The sequence below is a fragment of the Neofelis nebulosa genome, chromosome 18 (genome assembly GCF_028018385.1).
Source record: "Neofelis nebulosa isolate mNeoNeb1 chromosome 18, mNeoNeb1.pri, whole genome shotgun sequence".
NCBI classification, from domain to species: Eukaryota; Metazoa; Chordata; class Mammalia; order Carnivora; family Felidae; genus Neofelis; species Neofelis nebulosa.
In genome coordinates, this window is record NC_080799.1 from 3,534,033 (window position 1) to 3,558,062 (window position 24,030).

The following is a 24,030-nucleotide window of genomic DNA, read 5'->3' on the forward strand; positions in this document are numbered from 1 at the left end:
TACTGAAGACAAGTCTCAAGCCCCGTCCACCACGTGCTTCCCGTGGGTCTCCTCGGAGAACACAGCGAGTGCCCGGTGAACGCAGACCTTACCATCCACGGCAGGAACCCTGTTCTGCCCTGTCTCACCTCCGGGAGGGACCCAGCCAGCTCACTCAGCAATCGTGATCTGTTTCCACAGTTCATGACCTGAAATCGGGGTGTCCTTGATCTACCCTGGTCTGAGAGTCTGAGCTCCCCTCGCTGGTGGAACAGACCTGTCCGTGCTCAGCCTGCACGGCCCATGCTGAGGCCGTGTTCCCCTGTGAGACATTGGCGGGTGTCAGCTTAGCCAAGCGCAGGTGTTTGCGGGAAATTTTGTGAATGAACGACCCCAAAAGAGCCAGCGACTCCTTTGCTAAAGGCAGCGGAGTGGGAGACCGGCGGCCACGTTCTCATACAAGACCATCTGCTGTCTTCAGGTCTCCTCACTCCCCCCAAAATAGGAATGTCGGGCGGAGAATCCCAGACATCTAGAGGTCAGGCGTTCAGTTTCAGAAAAAGGTCAGTAGCAAGGTATTAATAGCTGCTTTTCAAAAGTCATGTATCTAGTAGGCAAGCCAAAGCCACAAGTCCAAATCCCCAAAGGTCCTCCTGGGGAAGCCTGCCTCCCTTTGGAGCCGAGGGACTGCAGTTAGCAATGTCTTCATGCTTGGTCTGTCCCCTACAGCTAAAGGCATTCCCGCAAGATGCCGATCCATCGATGGCAGAGAACGGCAGGGGCTTAACGCACTTTGGTTCTGTACATACAGCTTTCCCACATTTGGAGGGCGGCCCACCTACTCAGCGTTCACCACTTTCAATGTGAATCTCATCCAAAACCAGCCTCCTAGGTGACGCATGAAATAAACCGTCACAGTACCTTCTCTCCTCCCCCACCACGCCCGGTGCCCCTTCCCCCGCAAGACCAGGTACGGCGGTGACCCAGGTACCCATGGCCAACAGAGAAAGAGAAGTTGAGATGCTCTCCTCACAGAATGTCCAGGCTTCCAGTCCTCCTTTGGCACGAGGAGACCTCGGCCCCACCCTGAACCGCGAAAGCCACCGAGGGGCAGAGGGTGACATGGAGAACGAGTCTCTGGCATTCAGGCTTCAACAGCACGACCACCGCTTGTGGCTCAACCGACCGGTCTCCCAATGTCCACAATCCACCCAAAGCCCTCTGCCAGCCCTGGGATGCGCAACCCTTTCCCTCTACCTGCAGGAGAGGGCAACACCCAAAACCCCATGTGGGCTACTTGCTTCCACCCCACGGCCACCTCCAAACCATCCTATCTGCGGGCAACAAACCAGAAGACACCGTGTCACCCGCCTGACCATACAGGATGGTCACTGTGTCAAGTACCAGTTCCCCTGAACTTCCCTCAGTTCCCCTCAGTTGGTCTTCAGGGCCCTCATCTGCCTCGTCCAGAAGCCCAGTACCCCAGCCTCATTGCCAAAAGCGTTAAGTCCGAATCTGGGAAGGGCCTCGGGTTTTACTGAACTTGCATCCCAAGTGCTTGGTTTGCCAGAATTTTATATCCATATCCTAGCAGAAGGACACAAGACCCCTGGGTCAGAGACAGGGAGGGGTTACTACTCACAGCAAGAACGATAAACAGAGCAGCATCCTGTGTGTTACCCTAATCCCCACAGGGCCAGGCACCGAGGGCCAGGTTATCCGTACGTGCAGTGGGGTGCAGGTGCCACAGGACCCTAAACTCGAAAGCCTCTGAACTTTCGTGAAGCTGCTGGCGTATCTGCTCGTCCTCCTCTCTGAAGAGAAAGATTATTCATTCCCCCGGAACGTAAGCAAATATTTCAAGAAGGGGAAGGAGATTTTATCTTTCCTATCTGGAGACATCACCAGGGAGGTATTTCTCTACGTTTCTCTGGTGGGAGCGTCTCTAGCTTCCAGCACGGGCTTGCTATTCCAGCATGTTCTTTGTGCAGGTGGCCTGGACCATGCAGGAATACAAGAAACCCATGAGGAGCTGTCTTCCAACAGTATCACCTTTTATGAATTGTCTTTTCAAATATTTGGCAATTCATCTTCTTATCATCGAGCTGTAACAAGATATGTATCACCAGAGCCCTTTGTAAAATCTACATATTACAAGTGTGGCCAAACAAATGAAAAACCCCTCCGATGATCCCTGTTGTTTACTTAATGGTTTTGTAACAGGAAGTTTTCAGTGCCTTCTAAAGTCCAATTTATCAATTTCTTTAAATTTCATAATTTGCTTTTGTATCATTTTTGTGCCCTCTGCGCTGACAGCACAGTCTCTCTCTCCGCCCCTCCCCCACTCCTATTTTTTCCTTCTCTCTCTCTCAAAATAAATAAATAAGCATTTTTTTCAAAGGCTAAAAAAATCAGTCATATGCATATGGATCGATTTCTGGGTTCTCTATTTCAGCCCTAATATAAATACAACGCAAGATGTAAATGTAAGCTACATATGTAATTTTACATTTTTCTAGTAGCCACATTTTCAAAAGTGGACCGCTATGGAACCGCCGTCTTAATCAGCCACAGTTTAGTCCCATGAACATTTACCCACTGACGCTGTGTTTGTTTGTTTGTTTGTTTGTTTGTTTGTTTAGGAATGGGTCCTGGGCTGGCCAATACAGGGGGTGGTTCATCGTGAAATACGTGTCAAGTAAAACAAAACTTGATACGGCGAGATTAAATTGCTCCGTAAGCTGGAGCCTCGGCTAAAAGCAGAGCCCACGCATTGTGACTTTCAGTGTGATGTCACATAATCAGTGCTGAACATTTCCTCCTACCCAGGCTGTGTGGAACAAAGAGCAAAAATCTAGATCCATAATCAATACCATGAGCAATAAGACGTTCATTTAACTCAAAGAGGCGACAAATTACTAAAGGCTGAAATAAATCTTAAAGTTGAGTTACAAATAGCGTATACTATCCTATGCCTGGCTTCATGGGTTAAGTTTCTAGAAACAACTGAATGAGGCTTTATGGTTTAAAAGAAACAAAGATTTATGGGAGAAATGCCGTTCGAAGAACACAGACTGCGATTAGTCTATGAAAAATAAACAATGGAGACATAACAAAATGACGTACCGAAGTGTCACTGTCCTCTGATTCCAAATCCCATAAAATGGCAGAAAATATAATTTAAAGAAAATAAACACATAATAGTACTACAGCAGAACTTTAGAAGGTTTTTCGAAGTATAGAAAGTTCACAGGATATGGGACGCCTGGGTGGCTCAGTTGGTTGAGCATCCGGCTGTTGATTTTGGCTCAGGTCATGATCCCAGAGTCGTGGGATTGAGCCTCAAGTTGGGCTCGGCACTGACCATGGAGCGTGTTTAAGAGTCTCTCTCTCTCTTTCTCTACCCCTCTCCCCTCGCACTCTCTCTCCCAAAAATAAAAAAATTAATAAAAAATAAAATAAAATAAAATAAAATAAAATAAAAAATAGGAAGTACACAGGATATGACACACTATAGGGGAAAAGACAACAAAAAATAGCCCAAAGGCAACACAAAAGCTAAAACCATTCAGGGATGCTCCAAGCCCAGAGCAGAACCCAGAATTCCCGGCTGTCCACTGACTTCTCTATCACATTCTGTACCTCTGGTAAATATTCTCCTAAATAATTTAATACTTTAAAAGTAAGCTCAGATTACAAAACTTCGGCGTTAAAAAGCAAACAAGGGGTGCCTGGCTGGCTGTGGGAGGGGCGTGTCACTCTTGATCTCAGGGTTGTGAGTTTGAGCCTCACATTGCATGTGGAGATTGCTTAAAAATAAAATCTTTCGGGGCGCCTGGTGGCTCAGTCGGTTGGGCATCCGGCTTCAGCTCAGGTCACGATCTCACGGTCTGTGAGTTCGAGCCCCGCGTCGGGCTCTGTGCTGATGACTCAGAGCCTGGAGACTGCTTGGGATTCTGTGTCTCCGCGTCTCTCTGCCCCTCCCCCACTCATGCTGTATCTCTCTCTCTCTCTCTCTCTCAAAAATAAACATTAAAATAAATAAAAAATAAATAAAATCTTTTAAAATGAATAAAATAAAATAAAAATAAAAAGATTCCCTCATAGGAAAGCATCCCAGTTCATTGCCTTTTCTTTTATATTTTACATTTCTTTTTTATTTCCCTACTTTCGAGTGTATTTTACATATGCATAATGATACATTTTTATGTATAATTTGTAGACATATATAATTTTATGTCCCGTTTTTCACTTAACCTTATATAAGTGTTTTTCATCTTGCCACTGACTCCTCATAGCTCTCATTTTTGATGTCTGCATAATATACTTTGATTGAATGTAGCATGATCTATTTTCTCCTTTCCTTCTTTTTGACCATTTGGGTTGTTTCCAATGTGTGCTATTATAAATAATGCCGTAATTAACATCTCTATTTCCTCAGCTAAATTTAAATCTGTTTTATGAATTAAAAGCAGCTGAACTGACTTGTGTGTCATTCCTTTTTGAACGAAAACAGAATGTCCTGGTTTTGTAACAAGGAACGCTTCTAAAATTAGGCTTACGGATAGGGCTGTGTGACAAGTCGGAATAGCAATGGCAGAGTTCCTGAATCTTTTTTAGACAATGTCTGCTTCGCTTACTTGTCCCTCTTTGGGGAATAGAGTAAGTCCCATGCTGCTTCAGCTTAAAATGAATCTCAAGATCGGTAACGTTAGCCTTGACAGGAGTAATTTTTTTTCAGACAGCAGCGCTTCTGGCTGAGTTACTTCCTTCAGATCTTCCCGCACTTGACCAGGGTGAAGGTCAACTGCGAATGCATAATTTTCAAGCTATTTGAAATACTGGGTAACACTGAAAAGGTTTCTGTTTTCTCATAAAGTTTTTTGTTGCCCCAGATACAGAACGCCTTGTGAGAGTAAAGCAGATGTGTGCGTAGAAGTGGAGGTGGAAGGGGAATGAGTTTTACAAAAGGACCAAGTACAAGTCGAAGAAACTTATTTTTTTTTAATGTTTATTTATTTTGAGAGAGAGAGAGAGTGCATGTAAGCAGAGGAGGGGCAGAGATAGAGGGAGACACAGAATCTGAAGCAGGCTCCAGGCTCTGAGCCATCAGCACAGATCCCGACGCGGGGCTCAGTCCCACGAATCGGGAGATGGTGACCTGAGCCGAAGCCAAGAATCAGACGCTTAACACAAGTCAAAGAAGTTTAAAATTCGATATTAAAACCTCAGAACTCAACAGATCAGGTGACCAGTACACCGATGCAGCTAAAAACGAATTCCTTCCTGGATAATCAAACCATTCCAAGAGCCACCTAATATGAATTTCATGTGCAGAGGATTGTGGGAATGAAGGGGAGAAAAAATTAATAATAAAATTATCCACAGTTAAATAAACACACGAGTATTGGGGTTGAGTGAGTTCACTGGAAGTTGATCAGAATGCATGAAACACGTAAGGACCTACAGAGCACCGCTGGGAAATTTCAAAACGTCAAGGATAAAGGGGAAGTCCTAAAAAGCAGACAAAAATAAAAGGAAACAGATTGCCTACAATCTGTCCATTGACTACAATCTTGTCAATTTGACAAAAGTCAAATTGGGTTCTATCTTCTCATTGGCAGCACTGGTGCTAGAAGACAACGGACCAACAAGCCGGAAAGTACGAGTATACATTACGCAATGGTTCCCACGACCAGGTTAGTTACCGTATCCATCACATCGCATAATTATGATGGTGTTTGCGGGGGACGGTGAGAACATTCAAGATCTACTCTCTTAGCAACTTTCAAGTATATAATATGATGTTGTTAACTACAGTCACCGTGTTCAACGCGAGATCCCCAGAACGTAGCCATGCCATCATTGGAAGTTTGTGCCCTTTGACCAATGGGTCTGCCCATTTCCCCCCAACCCAGCCCTGACCACCACCATTCTACTCTCCGTTTCTATGAGTTTGACTCTTTTTTATTCCACATGTGAGTGAGATCGTATCATATTTGTCTTTCTCTGTCTGACTTATTTCACTTAGCACAATGCCCTCAAAGTGTTCATCCATGTTGTCACAAATGGCATTGTGCCTTATCATTTTAAGGCTGAATGATATTCCATTTTATATATATATAAACCACACATCTCTCTCTCTCTCTCTCTCTCTCTCTCTCTCTCTCTCACACACAAACACACACACACACACACACACACCACATTTCCTTTGTCTATTTATCCATTGATGGACACTTACATTGTTTCCGTGTTTTGGCTATTGTGAATAATGCTAAAACAAGCATGGAGGTGCAGACACGTCTTGGGGATAGTGCTTTCCTTTCCTTCGGATATATACCCAGAGGTGGGATTGATGGATCATGTGGTAGTTCTGTTGTTAATTTTTTGAGGAACCACCATGCCGCCTTCTGTAGTGGCTACACCACTTCACATTCCCACCAGCAGTGCACAAGGGCTCCCTGTTCCCCACATCCGCATGGACACCCATTGGAACAGGTGTGAGGTGACCTCACTGTGGTTTTGATTTGCATTCCCCTGATGGTGCTGATGTTGAGCACCTTTTTATGTACATCTTGGTCATTTGTACGGCTTCTTTGGGAAAAATGTCTGTTCATGCCCTCTGTCCACATTTTATTTAATCAGATTATTATTGATTATTGTTATTAACTTGCTGCTGAGTTGTGTGAGTTTTTTGTGTATTTTGGACATTCACCCTTTATCAGATAAATGATTTGCAAGTATTTTCTCCCATTCTGTAGGTTGCTTCTTCTCTTTGTTGATCGTTTCTTTTGCTGTGCAGAAGCTTATTTTATTTTACTTTATTTTAATTTTATTTTGGAGACAGAAAGAGCACGCACAAGTGGGGGAGGGGCAGAAGGGGGGAGGGAGAGAGAGAGAGAGAGAGAGAGAGAATTTCAAGCAGGCCCCCCCCCCTCAGCACAGAGCCTGATGTGGGGCTGAATCTCACGACCCTGGGGTCATGACCTGAGCCAAAATCGAGTCAGATGCTTAACCAACTGAGCTACCCAGGTACCCCTGTGCAGAAGCTTTTTAGTTTTATGGAAGCCTGTGTGTTTATTTTCCTTTTTTATTTTTTGCTTATGCTTTTGGTGTCATATCCAAAACATCATCACATTATTGCCAAGTCCAATATCAAGGGGATTTTTCCCCCCTTTTCTTCTTCTAGACCAGTTCCGGGTCTTACATCCAAATCTCCACCCCATTTTGAGTTCATTCTCGGGAGTGGTGTGAGATGGGGTCCAGTTTCAGTCTTTTACACGTGAACACCCAGTTCTCCCAACGCTCCTGAAAATACTGTCTTTTCCCCACTGAGAATTCTTGGCTTCCCTGTCAAATATTAGCTGACCATATGCGCATGGGTTTGTTTCTGGGTTCTCGACTCTGTTCCATCAGTCTACGTGTCTGTTTTTACCGGTGCCGTGCACTCGGTGCCGATGACAGGACCAAGCCCGGTGGGGCGTGTCCGAGTTCTTGGGGGCACAGAGCTCTTTCTGGGGCTGTGGCAAGGACTGCACTTGGCAAACCAGCTGCCTGGGTTCAGACCCCTCCTTCCCAAAATCCTCACCTTGGTCTCGGGCTGGGCCGAGGCTCCAGTCTCCGACGTGGATTCCAGGGCTCCCACAAAGACGTGTTTGTCCGTGAATGTTGGGGGCGGGGAGTACGTGTGAGGAACGTCTTATTCGACCATCTTGCTGGCATCACCCCAGGACTTTTTGTTTCACACATTGGTTTCTGGACGCCTTCATCATTCCGGATCCCCTAATCCAATTACACTCCGAGTTTGTCTGGGATGTGTTTCCTCTTAAAACCGAACCGTCACGTAGGCTTATCCTGAAAGTGAGTTTTTGAAAATCACTCTGAGCCTTGACACTGCTTCCCAGCATTTCGGAGAGACTTAAGTCACCAGGAGACGGGGACGAGGACCACATCCAGGCCCCAGGAAGGACACACACACCACGACACACCAAAATCAGACATTCGCCAAACCCATTCAGTGCTGTCCACAACTTCCCCAAGGAGATTGCCGGTCGGTTTCAAGCTTGCCATCCTCACGAAGGTCCTTGGCTCACCTCAGACTTGCCGTTCAAGCCCCCAGAGCGAGCCAGGCAGGAGGGGAAAGGACCCTTGTTAGCAGGTAGAAATGCAGTCCCGACGTGGCCCTGTCTTCTCATTTTCCCCAACATGTCGGAAACCCAGATTTTTGCTTTTTGGCCGGGGACTCTCCTGACTTCTGTAATTTGCCAACAAAACAATAAGATTCTTAAACATTCTACGAGCCAGCCAAAACAAATACATGCGCCCGATTCAGAACAGACTCGAAACCTCCGATTTCAGTGAAGTCTAATGGGCAATAATGCACAAAGGCAATTAAATTTCCAGGGCCGGAACTTTGGATCCAGCAGACAAAGGGAGGCGGGGCCAGGGCGAGGAGAGTCACAGCCATCTCTTTGCCATGGAAACCCCAAGGGATGAGACTTATATTTTTTTCTGTATTAAGAGATCAATGGGATATTAATAATAATCCCGTACATTGATGTAGCACTTCAAACCTGAGTGCTTGCTCATCTACAATCTCATTTGATCCTTATAACAGCCCCGTGAGCTTATCAAGAACATCCAACACTCTCTCATCCGATTAAAGGGAGCCAAGGACTCACACAATTTCACTTAGAGAAAAAAAAGATGAGAGACCAAAAGGTAACCTTTTCCAGCTTTCAGTGGCGATGCCCAGAAATAAGTCCTTGTTTCCCTGACTTTCACCTGCTCTCTCTCCTCCTCCCTGTGTTCGGTACGCCGCCCTGTTCCCTTGTTCCAGAAGGAGCAGCTCATGTTCACAGAGCAGAGGGCTCGGCAGCAGCAGGGGTCAGTCAGAGCTCTGGTGAACTAGAACCTATCTGGCAAGGTTTGCAATGAAAATACCACCTGGTGGTTGACGATCCAGAAATGACCCTCACTGACTTGTTGCTATGCAAAGAACCAAGCTTTGACTGACCTCACTCAAGTCCTTGGTCATAAAAATTTTTTTTAAAAATTCATTAACTGTAGCTAATCTTTACAATCCAGTGGCTCAGAGATAAATGAGTCTCTTGTCAAAAGTGGGGTGAACATACCTGTTAGGATGGCTTCCACCCAAAGAAAAATAAACACAGAAAACCATAAGTGTTGCCAGGATGTGAAGAAATTGGAACCCTCGTTCCAGGCAGGCATGTGAAATTGGTACTGTGGTTGTGGGAAAAGTATGATGGTTCTGCAAAATACTAAAAAGAGAATGACCATATGGTCCTGCAATTCTCCTTCTGGGTATTCACCCTAAAGAGGAGAAACGACAGCCTCGAAGGGGTATTTTCACACCCATGTTCATGGCAGCGTTACTTGGTGACGCTGTTACAGGCTAAAGCCACCCAGTACCTGTTGACGGATGAACAGATAAGCAAAATATGGCCTATACATACGTGCAAAAGAATAGTACTCAGCCCTAAAAAGGAAGGAAATTCTGACACCCACTCCAGTGTGGATAAACCTTAAGCACGTTGTGCTGAGTGAAACGTCGGTCCCGAAAAGACAAATACTGTGTGATTCTATCATGGAGTGCCCCTCGATTCAGAGTAGTCAAGTTCAAAGAGACAGAAGATGAAAGGGTGGGTCCTCAGGGCTGGGGAGGCGGGTGGGGAGTCCATATTTAATGGGGGCAGAGTTCCAGTTTTGCAAGATGAAGAGTTCTAGAGATGGATGGTGTGATGGCCACACAACAGTGCGAATGCTCTCAGCACCATGGAGTCTTCCTCATAAGAATGGTTAAGCTGTTATGTGTATTTTATCACAGTCTATAACATCTTTTTAAGTGGGGTGAAGTCACACAACTACCGCAATCCCTCAGCCGAACCTGGGGCTTCACGATCCCACTGATTCCGGACTCCCTGGTGACACTCTGCTGGTCTACGCCAGAGTAGGGTAGACCATTCTCTTTCCTCTCCCCGGGGTTATCTTCCTTTCCTTATCCTACTTATTAACCAAACCCAGTTCGCACGTCAACTTTCCAAAGACTCTCCCATCTGACCACCTACAGCGTGCTGGGAGAGTTTACCAGTCTCTCTGGGAGCCACCCCTTTGCCCTGTCTGTATTTCTGTTGTTGTCCTTTCATATCTTGAGAGAGAGGGTGGCAGAGAGAGAGAGAGAGAGAGAGAGAGAATCCCAAGGAGCCCCCCCCCCCCACGCTGTCAGTGCAGAGCTGGATGGAGGCTCAAACTCATGAGCTCACGAGATCATGACCTGAGCCAAAACCAAGAGCTGGACACTCAACTAACTGAGCCAGTCAGATGCCCCATCCTTTCAAGTACTATTATGGCGACTTGTTTGCTGGTCCACACATGTCTCCCCGGTAGGCCAGGGCTGTTGTGGGGAGGGTGCATGAAGGAATGATGGTAACCGGGCAGTTTCTCAGCCATTCAGGGCAGAGAGCAAAGACCCAAATATTTGGAGATGGAATGTAACTCCAGTGGGCATATAATGACCATAAACATGCACGCTTCATGACTTTGTGGTGTGTATAGCAGAGGGTCGTAGACTTTAGGCATCTCTAGGGTCTTAGGAAGACTCCAAGGAAAGGCAAACCGGAGGAGATGGGTGGTTCCTGGCCCAGCTGAGTACTGTGTCCCATGGGGCAGGGGCCCACCGGGACTGGGAATGGTGGGCTGAGCAACGAAAATGCTTTCAAAAGACAGCCTTAGACACCCGTGAACACCTCGCCTGACCCAAACCTTAAGGGTACCCGGGCCAGATTCCCAAGAAGAAGAGGCCCTACAGTGAACAGTAAAAAAAGACCAATTCAAAGAAAAAGAAAGTGATCCCGTCCAAAGGATATTTAAAAGCCTATTGAAAGGAGAGAGATACACAGAAGCAAGAAATGAATTCAGACACAGACCCGCCTATGGGTAGCCTGTTGATTTATCACCAAGACTCCAAGGCAACCCAAAGGGAAAGAATCACCTTTTCAATAAACAGTGATGGCACAGGTCGATATCCTTACCTCACACTGTGTACAACAGCAAACTCAAAATGTATCCTAGGCCTAACTGTAAGAATTAAATTCCTAAACATCTAGAAGGAAAAAAGCATTGAAGAAAAAAGCCCTGTGACTTTGGGTTAGGCCAAAGCGTCTTACGTGTGACAACAAAATCACAATCCTTTTTAAAAAGGATAAATGAGACTTTATCAAAATTAAAAACTGTTGCTTTCCAAAAGACACCATTAAGAAAACAAAAAGACAAACCACAGAGAAAGTTTGTTTTTTGTTTTTTTTAGAGAGAGAACATGCAAGCAGAGGGGAGGGGCAGAGGGGAGAGAGAGAGGGAGAGAGAATCCCAAACCGGGTCCACACTCAGCACAGAGCCTGATGCAGGGCTCGATCCCACGACCCCGGGATCATGACCTGAGCCAAAATCAAGAGCCGGACGTTCAACCAACTGAGCCACCCAGATGCCCCAAGAAGGTATTTTCAAATCATGTATCTGACAACCTGCATGATATGTAAGCCCCCTCTAGAAAGCCCATAATAAGAAGATAACCCAATTAGAAATGAGTGAAAGGTTTGAAGAAACATTTCACCAAAAAGTTAGGCAAATAGTTAATAAGCACAAGCAAAAATGCTTGGTATTATTAGTCATCAAGGGGACGCATGTTAAAACTACTGTGGAACCCCATCACACCTCCTGAGGGAGCCGTAATCGAAAGGACTGTCAGTTGGCAAGGACTTGGAGGGGCTTCAATTCACACACTGTCAGTAGGAATGTAAAACCGGAAAACACTTGGAAGTTGCTTTAAATGTTAAGCGTACACTTATAAGCCAGCAATTCCATTCATACGTCTCTACCCGAGAGAAATGAAGACATATGTCCACATAAAGACTTGTGCACGAATGTTCGTGGTATTATGACTCATAATAGACAACCCATAGGTCCATCAACTGGTGAATTGATAAGCAAAAAGTGATACATCCACACATTGGGCTCTGACTCCCTAATAGAAAGGAAGAAATTGCTAATATATTAAACACCACAATTGCAACTCAAAAGCATTATGCTCAACACGAAAGTCTACATGTTGTATAATTTCACTTATATGAAATTTCTAGAAAGGATAGCACTTCAGAGATGGCAGGCAGACCAATAATTGCCTGACTTTGAGGTTAGAAACAGACGCAAGAAAATTTGCGGGGGGTGACAGAATTGTTCTAAAACAGGATAACAGGTGGGTGCAGAACATACTAATTTACTAAAAACCAGTGAGCCTGCCCTTACAACAGTTGGGTTTTATGGTATATAAATTATACTTCAATAAAGCTGTTTAAAAACAAACAAACGTGTTCTATACATTACCCAGAAACTCTGCACCCAAGAATCGATCCTTAATACACCTTAGCAAAAATGCAAAATGGCCATGTGTTAATCTATTTACTGTAGCATTTTTTGTATATGCAAAAGACTGGAAATAACCCAAATGTCCATGAGTAGGGGACTGAGTCCTACTGTGGTAGACCCCTAAAATGGAGCTTTTGGACGCTGTAAAAAGGCACGAAGCGGATTATAACATAATCTGTACAACAGATTCCCAAAAATATTGTTAACTGAGAAAAATAAAGCTGCAAAAGAGTTCGATAGTAGAGGAGTCTAAGAACAGGGGGTAGTAACGTATTTAAATATGTGTTTGCCTAGCCTTTCAGTAAAGAGACCTGTGCAGTCTGTATGTATTTTAAAATTTGCTTACAGGAGAGCCTCTCGCTGGCGCCCCTTCAGTCTGGAACAGTGGGGTGGCCACCACCTTGTTAAATTCTGTGACGGTGACGGCTGTCACAGCTATCCTGTGTAAGACTTACGGCCACCAAAAAGAGGAGTCTCCTCAAACTCGTCACCTGGGGGTCAAGGAGACGGGGTTCAGGGAGGAAAGCAGACCTCGGCGCTGTGCTGGTCAGTGCTTCTCGCCTGGCCCCCCAAGAGGAAAACCCTGACTGGCGGTGTTGGCCGGCTTCCGTGGTGCCGGTGCTCCCATCAGAGCCGATTCCACACTAACATCGTGACATCCCCGAGCCTGGCCACGATCGGCTCTCCTGGGATCCAGACCAGCTCCAGCACATGGCTGGCGACAAGCTACCATCTCGCACATCTAACTGGCAAATCAAAAAGCCTGACGACACCGGGGGTTTAATAGAAAGATGCATTAAAACGTGCAAGCTCTGTACATTGGTCCCGCAGCTTTGGAGAGCGCTGTGGCTTGATCTGGTACGGCACACGCACGCTGCGGTCCAAAACTGCAGCCTTCCACCAGGAAATGTACAGGCATCTTTGCAACACTGTTGGTAAGAGCAGAAAAGTGGACGGGGCACCTGGGTGGCTCAGTCGGTTCAGCATCCGACTTCGACTCAGGTCACGATCTCGCCATTCGAGATTCCCGAGTTCGAGCCCCGAGTCGGACTCTGTGCTGACAGCTCAGAGCCTAGAGCCTGTTTCAGATTCTGTGTCTCCCTCACTCTCTCTCCGCCCTCCCCCACTTGTGCTCTGTCTCTCTCTCTCTCTCAAAAATAAATAAACATTAATAAAAAAAAAAAGTGGAAACAACCTAAATGTCCATCAGTAGGGAAAAAATTATAAATAAATCATAGAATAGTCATTCGACAGAAAAAAGAATGCCGTCCAGCATTTACAATTAGTAAGCTAATATATGTGTCAAGATGTCTGTGGCTTGGAAACACAACATTGAATGAGAAATCAAGCTCTAGGATGTTATGCATAACGAATAACTTGTGTAAAAGTTGAAAATGCATGAAATGATAGTCTGCAATATGGTATAGAAATACATATTCATTGAAACGTGATGAAATCATTTTAAATAGAGTAGGCAAACACATAACAAATTTATGATGATACTGCCTCCGGGGCGCGAAAAAGAGAGATTGAAACTGGGGAGGGGTACAGAGGGTATTTCGTCTCTATCGCATTATCCTGAGGCCCTTAAATATTAGAAAATATTGATCTGAAATCAAAACAACACATTAATGGTTTAAATTCTGGGTTCTGAGCAGTAGGGTGTGGTGCTGGCTACCTTTGCCTTTATGTCTTTCAATATTTCAAAAGCTCCTTCCAAACACTGAGGCACCTCTTTTATTTTTAAAAAAAATGTTAATGTTTATCTTTGAGAGAGAGAGGCAGAGTGTGAGCGGGGGAGGGGCAGAGAAGGACACAGAATCGGAAGCAGCTCCAGGCTCCGAGCTGTCAGCACAGAGCCCGACGTGGGGCTCGAACCCACGAACTGTGAGATCGTGACCTGAGCCGAAGTCGGACGCTGAACCGATTGAGCTACCCAGGCATCCCAAGGCACCTTTTTTATGACCGAGATTGTCGATTCTGTCACCGTTCACTGGCAGGTCCCACGGGCCAGACATCCAGCCGGAGAAATGCCTTTAGAACACCCTCACCGGGGCACCTCCCACACGGGTGGCATGGGACCACGGAGGGCACGGCTTCATGCCCCCTCTCCTGACTTCCTCCTCCAAAACCTGGCGGCATCTCATGAAAGTGCCTATGGTGACATCTGTCACACTGTATATACACTAAAGACGTTGCATTAATAATAATAACGAGGGGCGCCTGGGTGGCTCAGTCGGTTGGGCATCCGACTTCGCCTCAGGTCACGATCTCGCAGTCCATGAGTTCGAGCCCCGCGTCGGGCTCTGGGCTGATGGCTCAGAGCCTGGAGCCTGCTTCCGATTCTGTGTCTCCCTCTCTCTCTCTGCCCCTCCCCCGTTCATGCTCTGTCTCTCTCTGTCTCAAAAATAAATAAATAAATAAATAAATAAATAAATAAATATAATAATAATAATAAAATAAAATAATAATAACGAGACCCCCTGAGTAGGAACACACTTGGCTCAGTTCTGCATTCCTGGGCCCTGGGTGCACCGCCGCGGGCATGCTGATTTTGAACGAATCATGAATGAAGGAATCATCTGTTCTGCGTGGCCACCTTCTACTTCAGTGGTCTGGAGGCTCGTGTCCCCTCCCCCCAGATTCACAGGTTGAAAGCCTACCCCCCACAGTGGTGGTACTAAGAGGAGGGCCGTGAGGGTGGAGCCCTGAGGACTGGGGTTCACGCTCTTAGAAAAGATGCCCCCGCCAGCTCCCTTCTGCTCCCGCCACGTGAGGTGCCAGGGGATGAGCCAGCAAGTGGCCTCGCCAGACACCGAATCCGCCGAAGTCTTGATCCTCGACGTCTGGCCCCCAGAACTGAAGAAAGGCACGCCTGCTGTTTATACGCCGGCCCGTCCGTGCCATTTTGTTACAGCAGCCAGAGTGCGCGGAGGCAGATGCGGGTGCAGAGGCCACACTACTCTGCAAACAGGCCACTTAAATAATCATTAGTTCCCGTTCCTGTGGCATGACACAAAGGCTCGTGGGCTTAATGACGTAAGCTTCTTGAAAGCCACCTCGATCAGGAGGGTCGAGCTTTGGCCAGTGTGGCCGCGGCCATGACAACGTGGTCTGGCTTTAAGCCCAGCATTTCCTTCTCATTCTTAACTCAAGATAAGTCTGTTCGCCAAAACTGCAAGACGTGAGGCCCAGAAACTTCCATCACTCTCGTTTCAATGTCAGAGACAGAGACATCACTCCCCAAAAATAGAACAGTAGTGTGCCCACAGAATGGGGGCCGAGGGGGGCCCAAGAAAGGACAATGCAAGGGATGGGCAGGTGTCACGGCAGGACATACGTCCTGATGCAAATTAGTAAAGTGTGTTCCAGGAAAACCGTCTTCTTCGCAGCAGAGTCAGGCGTGGGGGAAGAACTGAACCTCAGAAAGTATCTTCAGGAATCCAGGGACTGAGTCGTTCAGCAAGCTGGCTCTTCAGCAAATAGATCTGTGCTAGGCGCGCCTGGGTGGCTCAGTCGGTTGAGCGTCTGACTTCGGCTCAGGTCACAATCTCGCGGTCCGTGAGTTCGAGCCCCGCGTCGGGCCCTGTGCTGACAGCTCGGAGCCCAGAGCCTGTTTCAGATTCCGTGTCTCCCTCTCTCTCTGCCCCTCCCCTGCTCATGCTCTGTCTCTGTCTCAAAAATAAATAAATGTTTAAAAAAACTTTAAAAAAAAATAGATCTGTGCCAAACCAGGCAACTTGCGTCGCTTCTGCAGCCAACAAGAGCCTGCGCAGCAAATACGAATCTCAGCGACCTTGGCCAGCACTCTAGGTGGCTCGGTGGTGTCTCGTATCACAGGAGAGCATCAACTGCATTAACGTCCTCAACCTCACAGAAACCCCACTATAGGTGCCATTATCATCCCTGTAATTGAATAACTAGATCCCCCAGCTTTCAGGTGGCCGAGCTGGCTAATGAATCCAGGGAGACGCTGCCCCTCAACCTGCACACCCCACTGGCGCCAGGGACCTCGATGTCCCAACACAACTGCTGGGATCCTGCCCTTTAATGTGTGTGCACACACCCCGTACATATTCACACACACACACACACACACACACACACACCTATATGCACATCTGTACACACACACACTTATACACAAACATACCCATATTGATGCACATACACCCTTTTACACACACACACCTGTAAACAAACACTCACCTGGATGGACACACACACACACACACACACACACACACACCACAACCACCACCACCATGGAATTTTGTGAGCTGGATGCCAAACCAGCTTGAAATGGACCACAATGGGAGTATTTATGTCACAGAAATACACGATAAATCTGGTCTTTTCTGAGAGAGCGACAACGTTGCTTTACCTCACTAGATATGGGTAGATAGAGAAATATTTACATTATTCTATTATTTATATTTCTATTTATTATTTATATCAGTTCTGTGTGAATATATTCAACTTTCCTCTCTTTGGCCACTGAGAGAAGATGAAGAGGGGTGGAGGGAGGGACACCCCCGCTGGCTGTGAGCAGCCCAGCCCCACACTCCACCCCTCCCTCGGCCTCACCAAACCCCAGCGCACCGGTAACCACCGTGATCTAGAAATATCCTACATGCCTTCAAGTCCATAGACTGGAGTAGAGAAATATTCATGTATACTTTTTTTTAATAAATATTTTTTAAGTTCGTTTATTTATTTTGAGAGAGAGAACCGAGCAGGTGAGGGGCAGAGAGAGAGAGGGGGAATCCCAAGCAGGTTCCATGCTGTCAGCACAGAGCCTGATGTGAGTTCGAACTCACAGATCATGAGATCGTGACCTGAGCCCAAATCAAGGGACGGACACTTAATGGACTGAGCCACCCAGGCGCCCCAATCTTCTGCATATTTTTTAATTTTTTTAATGTTTATTTTCAAGAGACAGAGACAGAGTACGAGTTGGGGAGGGGCAGAGAGAGAGGGAGACACAGAATCTGAAGCAGGCTCCAGGCTCTGAGCTGTCAGCAGAGCCTGACACAGGAATTGAACTCATGAGCCATGAGATCATGTCCTGAGCCGAAGTCGGTCACTCAACTGACTGAGCCAGCCAGGCGCCCCTCTTCCGTATTTTTTTATAGAAAGAAAAATCTTGGCTTAATGTTAAAACATAAACAAACCCCACACTTGCAGAGAAAGTAAGAAAAGTTGAACAGAAATGGTTTCCCCACCGATCGCCCCATAGCCCACTTTTCAAAATGACATATTTAATCCAAAATTTCAATAAGGGATTTGGGGCTTTTAATGAAAAGTGAATCACGTGGGAAAGAGGTAATGACATGCATTGATGGGCAAACATTACAAGGGCTTGAAATAATGCATTTTATGCACTTAAAGGGGATGTAAGGAGGGGAAATGGAGAAGAAGGGTAATCACGAGACAGAAAGCCATGCTGGGGGTCCCTGGGCACCAATGGCTGCAGATCAGTGACGCCCTGCAGGTCTCCCGGCCTGACTCACATTCGACCTGGTGACTCATGGGATCCAGGAAGGGAAGGCTCCAGAGGCTTTCACTAGAGGGCTTCATCCCAAGGGGCTCTCGACAGAGACCGTCCACACCACAGGGGCCTCATCCTAGCAAGCCTGTCAGCTGGAAGTTTCCAGAACTCACCCCCACATTGCTTTATAAAACATCTTGCATCAAAATCACAAAATCCCTGGGAGAAGAAAGAAAACATATTACTAATCTAAATGTAACGAGCCCTGCCCCTAATGAGGACAGAACTGACCCAGAGCAGATGAAATGCGACTTACTACCTGTCACCGCAGGGGTTCGTGACGTCTTACGGAAAAGGACAGAGGACAGAGGAAATATCGAAACGGAGAATTTCAAGTCTCTCTGGAACTGTCTGCGAGTACTGTAGAGTCCGAACATCTTAGCCTGTCTGTGAAGACCGCATAACCCCGTGCTTTCTGATGTGTTTGGTGGGACGTGGGTTGTCTCTAAATCTCATAACCGTCTGAATTCTTTCCTCCAGGGCCACGTGGGAAAACGGATGCTGAGGGAAAGCCAGCGTGGCCTGCACGCTCGGAACCCCCAGTTACCACCCTGTTCACTGATCTCAGGAGCCCTGCTAGATTTCCAGGGGATTTAGGAAATTAAGACACCGGTGACCTCTTTCAGTCTAGCAGATTTCCATAAGTCTTAGACGTATTTGTTGATTGAGAAAGTGATGGATGGATGAATGAATGAATGAATGACAAGGGAGACTTGCCCTCCAGTCGTCCACCGCAAACGGACAAGAGGGGACAGTGTCACCTCTCCAAAAAAGATGGAGCTAATATTAAAACACATGCTCTGGGGCACCTGGGTGGCTCACTCGGTTAAGCGTCCGACTCTTGGTTTCCACTCAGGTCATGATCTCACAGTTCGTGAGTTCCAGCCCCGGTCTGGCTCTGTGCTGACAGCGTGAAGCCTGGTTAGAATTTTAGAATTCTCTCTCTCTCTCTCTCTCTCTCTCTCTCTCTCTCTCTCTCTCCACCCCTCCCCCTCCACACTGTTTCTGTCTCTCTCAAAATAAACTTAAAAAAAGAATACAGTTATTTTAAAAATAAATAAAACACTTGCTCCGAGTGTTCACTTCTGTCACTTAAATAAATAACACCAAAACTACCCGTCGCTGAGTTCCGGCTGTGATTTTGATGTTTTCACTGTGCAAAACAGGGTCCCAGAATTGTGAGTCTGGGGGTGCGTCCACAAAGGAGTTGATCTGGGAAAAGTGGAAAGGAAATTATTGTTGTCGTTGTTTTTTTTGTTTGTTTGTTTTTTTGGTTTTTTTTTTTTTTTCGGAGGAAGGAAGTCCAGGAAGTTCTTAGGCAGTAATTGGGCACTGAGGGCCTGAGCGGGAGAAGTGGGATTTCAGAAACAAGGCTCAGGTCAGGTCTGCAGGAAAGGAAATCCAAAGCGGAGAGCCTCCTGCAGTAGAGACCCTGGCTGCTGGCCTTCTGGTCGTGAGCGCCTAACCTTCCGCGCAGGGGCCCGGCCTGGGGCGAAGGATCACAGCTGGATTAGCCTCAACAGCCCCACCAGCATTCCGTCTGTGTGTCTGCGAGTCTATTGTTACATTAACTTCCTAATAATTTTGCCAAAGCATCTCTTTTCTAGCGTATCAGTGATTCTCCCTTTGTGTTAAACACACACACACACACACACACACACACACACACACACACACCTCATTGGGAGGTTGAAACTTGAAATCAATAGATAAGCACCATTTCACCTCAGTTACACTCCCTCCCTGCTCAAGTCAGCCCCAGGGCGCCTCCTGAGAAGGTGCCCGAAGTAAAGCAGAGAGCCCTGGTTCAACCTCTCAACACCCAAAAGACATCACAGGTGCCAGAGGGTGAGTTACAGCCTTGGAAATAAGGGGGGGGGGGGGGAGAGTTTGCAAATGTGTGCAAACTCCCCAAAGGTGAATCTCAGGCTGCTCGGGAAACTGAAGTTCCAGAACCATCCAGGGAAACAAGGCTCCTTAAGAGCGTGTGCCAGGAACAGAACAGCCTGACTCTAGCACACTGAGCTTAACGAGCCTCTACCAGGGTCCCCCTGGACGCGCTTCTCCCAATACCAAGTACGATTGTGCCTCCCTGGGAATCTGCACCTGCCAGGAAAGAAAAAAGCCTCTCGGTGATGCTTACAAGTTGGAAGAGGAAGTCCTGGGCTGAATCAGCCAGAGGGCCGGGTTGCCAGCTGAGGGGAAACCTGAGACTCCTCACAGCAGACAAGAGAGCCCTGGGCTACACCTGGCCACTGCTGGGTGGGGCCTCTGGCACCATTTCTGGAAAGTCTGAAACCCCAGAACTTCCCCCCCGTGAAAAGGAGCATTTTTACTAAGGAACTAAGCTGGGATTTGCAACCATATGCAGCAAAAGAGGGGGTTCAGACAGCACTCACCCAGCAGTAATAGCACAGGGGGAGTTCCATTCTAGGCAAAAAGGGGGGAAATGTCTTTTTGTTCCTGTGATGGTTAATTTTATGGGTCCCCTTGGCCAAGCCGCTGCCCAGTTTTTGGTCGGCTGGCCAGATGAGCACCCCCACCCCCACACCGAGGGGAGTGATGAGCTTTACGCCAAGCCTACGGACCTTCCTACAATTGTATGCTTAAACTAGCCCCCAAGCAGAATCACACTCAGGTGTGCAAGCTCTTAAAGGAAAAAAAAAAAAAAGTACCATGATGCATCTCTTCTCAGAAAGCTCCAGACGTGAGGCAAAGGGTGAGTTAAGCAACCTTCCTGTGAGAAGCACTCCGCCGTGTATGCACGTAGCTGGGCGGTCGCGTTGTGCACCTGATGCCTTCACAGTGTCCTTTGTAAATTACATCTCAGTAAGCCTGGGAATAAATAAAAATAAGAAGGTGCCCTCTACCAACACGAGGGAAGAAACCAAGAAAGGGAAAGCCCCAAGGTCGAGGGACAGGTAAACCAAGGTGAGGCTGAGGTTTGCTGATTGGTCACGGACGTCACATCATCATTTTTGAGGCCTTCCCTTGGGCCAGGTAATGATTTTTGGCCAGCGGTGAAGCCAAGGTTGTGGAAAAACCCGCTTGCTGCCCGCTTTCCCAGGTAAAATTAATGAGCTTGTCTTATCGTCAGAGACCCAGAGTGGCTCCAGGGAGCAGTGGGCCCGGAGCCCACCCCACGCCCCTCGTGGCACCAACAGGGAGCAGAAGGTAGTTGGAGAGCAGAGTCTATGCCAGAGCTTGGCTGGTGCTGCCCCACGAGGAACGGGCGCCTCTGTCCCCTGTGCTCGGGTGGTCGGCCCGTTCAGTCCCATGGCGGGGGGCATTGTAGTTCAGGCACACAGCAGTGTCCCCAAGGAGGGGATGTCTCGGGTCCCGGGGAGTGGGGGGGTGGGCAGGAAGCTTTCAGGTCAAGGTCGTCTCTGTCTTGCATTTTGTGTTACTCAGCGTCGTCCCTTGTATGACATCCACTGAGAAAGTCCTTTTATAGTTTAAAACCAGAAGGGGCGCCTGGGTGGCGCAGTCAGTTGAGCGTCCGACTTCAGCCAGGTCACGATCTCGCGGTCCGTGGGTTCGAGCCCCGCGTCGGGCTCTGGGCTGATGGCTCGGAGCCTGGAGCCTGTTTCCGATTCTGTGTCTCCCTCTCTCTCTGCCCCTCCCCCGTTCATGCTCTGTCTCTCTCTGTCCCATAAATAAATAAATAAATAAATAAATAAATAAACCAGAAAATGACAAACAAGCCAGCTTTATTCCCCACTAAATAACGTGACTCGGGCAGTGCTATTTCCCTCACTGCCCAGACCACTAGGATTTCCGGTGCAAGTTTTAAAATGTAATCACAGTAGCTTAGTCCTTGAGGAATCTTACTTGTTCTTTTTCATGGCTTTGATTCGTTTTTCTTTTCCCATAATCTTATTGGACCTGTCTCTTATTCTAAGCGGTCTTACTATCTCCCTGGGAGTCTCCAAGCCGGGCCCATGAACACCTGACGACGGACGGTTTTGGGAGCCAGTTAGTAAAATTTGCACGAAAGAGAGACATGAAGGCATGTCTGGAGAAACGGTTTCGGGCGCCTCATTTACGGGGAACAGGGAGAAGAAGGGGAGTCAGATGCTCAGAGCATCGTGGCCACGACGTGGCCCATGAGACATTCAAGAGGAGAACCAACATGATCAAGGCCACACTACGAGAAACAGGAAGGAAGGAGGGGGAAAGTGGGAAACACAACGTGAGGTCCATCTGTGCGGTCCTGGGAAATAAGGGCGTCTCAGGAAAGTGGGAACAAAGGGGTGCAGATAGGAAGCTAATTATAAACACGAGTGATGTTTTGATGCAAGGAACATAGTATTTTCATACTACGCCTAGTGTTAGATTTACAACCTGAAAAATATTCCGAGTCTGAGGGTTCGATAAAGCCTTGTGAAAGCAGATGACGGGCCTGCCCGAGGCCGCTGTCCTTGAATATGGAGAAGGGATGTCTGCATCTGATTTTTTTTTTTTTTTTTTTTTTTTGGGACAGAGAGAGACAGAGCATGAACGGGGGAGGGGCAGAGAGAGAGGGAGACACAGAATCGGAAACAGGCTCCAGGCTCCGAGCCATCAGCCCAGAGCCCGACGCGGGGCTCGAACTCACGGACCGCGAGATCGTGACCTGGCTGAAGTCGGACGCTTAAACGACTGCGCCACCCCGGCGCCCCTGCATCTGATTTTTGATAAGGAATTTTCCCAAGTCTTCTGCAGGGCCCGAGGGGTGAGAGCGGGGATTTGCAGCCTTCGTTCTCTGTTGCTGCATCTGACAGTAAATCCAAACCGAAAAAGGCAGAAGCGTGTAGCTTCTGACCTATCTCGGCCTTCCAAATCCCAAATGAAACGCGAAGGCGGATAAATTACAAGGCAGGTGGCGGCCATGCCTAGATCTCCAAAGTAGGCCTTCCGTAATGGATGATGTTATCATAAAGAATCAAAACTTTCGCAGAGATTTAAATAGGAGAGTCCGCCCAATTTAGAAGCAGGTGAGGGAGGGAGGGGACCTCCGGCTTTCCAACGACCTTTTAGCCAAAAGAAGGGAATGTATAAATATCTCTCCTTGCAACATCTGTCCCCCGGGCTCCCTCTCATTCCTGGATACCGCCCTCTACCTGCCAGATGGTAATTCACGTGTGGATGACAGGAATCCCAAACCTCCCGGTGCGGTTGTGTTTTTCATATCATTTTAATAGCCGTCGCTAAGAATTTAGTACCTGTCTGCTGCATACGGGGCCTCCTTCAGTTCCAGGCGCTGGACGCAACCCAACTGTCCCTTCCTGTTCCCCCCACCCAGGATAGCGGCCAGTCGATCGGACCTCCAACCCCCGGATCTGCAGCTGGGAGCCTAGAGCTAACGCTTGAGAAGTTTCTCTGTAAAGGTGTGTGTAAGTTCAAAAATAGGACGACCAAGGTTGGGAGGAAAACACATTAGCAGACGGAAGTTACCGGCATAATCCTAAGTGGGAATAGTTGACCTCCTTCTCCAGGCTACGTGACCCCGCTGTCTGCCAGGCAGTGAGAGAGGAATCCGTTCAAGTGCTTTCCGCGTCCTCGGCGGCCACAGTGTCGCTCATGAAGATTCGCCCCAGCCCGCACTGCAGGCCCCTGCGAATGTGACCTTACTCGGAGACCGTGTCCTTGAGGCCGTGATGAAGAATCTTGAGATGAGCTCATCCTGCGTCTGGGTCTCGTACCCGATGGCCAGTGTCCTTGTAAGAGAAGGAAGCGAGATTGGAGACAAGGGGCGCCACACGGATGAGGGTTGTGTGAAGACGGAGGGCAGAGATCGGAGCGACGCGGCCCCAAGCTAAGGAAGCCCAGGAGCCCCCGGAACCTGGAGGAGGCAGGAAAGGATCCTCCCCTGGAGCCCTCAGGGGAACGCGGGCCTGTGGACGCCTGGATTTTGAAACTGCGGGAGAACACGTTTCTGTTTGAAGCCCCCCAGCTCCCAGCTTTAGCAGTAGGTCATTTGTAAGAGTATTATTTTGAAAGACGAAGGCAAAATGCAGTCAAGCGTTCAGGTAACTGGGCAGACAAGACTTGCTCATCAGAACGTGAGGGTGGCA

The 24,030-nt window shown here is 47.7% G+C and overlaps 1 long non-coding RNA gene across 1 annotated transcript in view; it reads left to right on the top strand.

The window, feature by feature from the left end:
- The window catches only part of LOC131500847 (uncharacterized), a 105,931-nt gene that overhangs the window by 69,067 nt on the left and 12,834 nt on the right, over window positions 1-24,030 (top strand). Inside the window, exon 5 of the long non-coding RNA XR_009256496.1 lies at window positions 5,604-5,678. This is a non-coding gene — a long non-coding RNA (uncharacterized LOC131500847). The remainder of the gene's footprint in view (window positions 1-5,603; window positions 5,679-24,030) is intronic.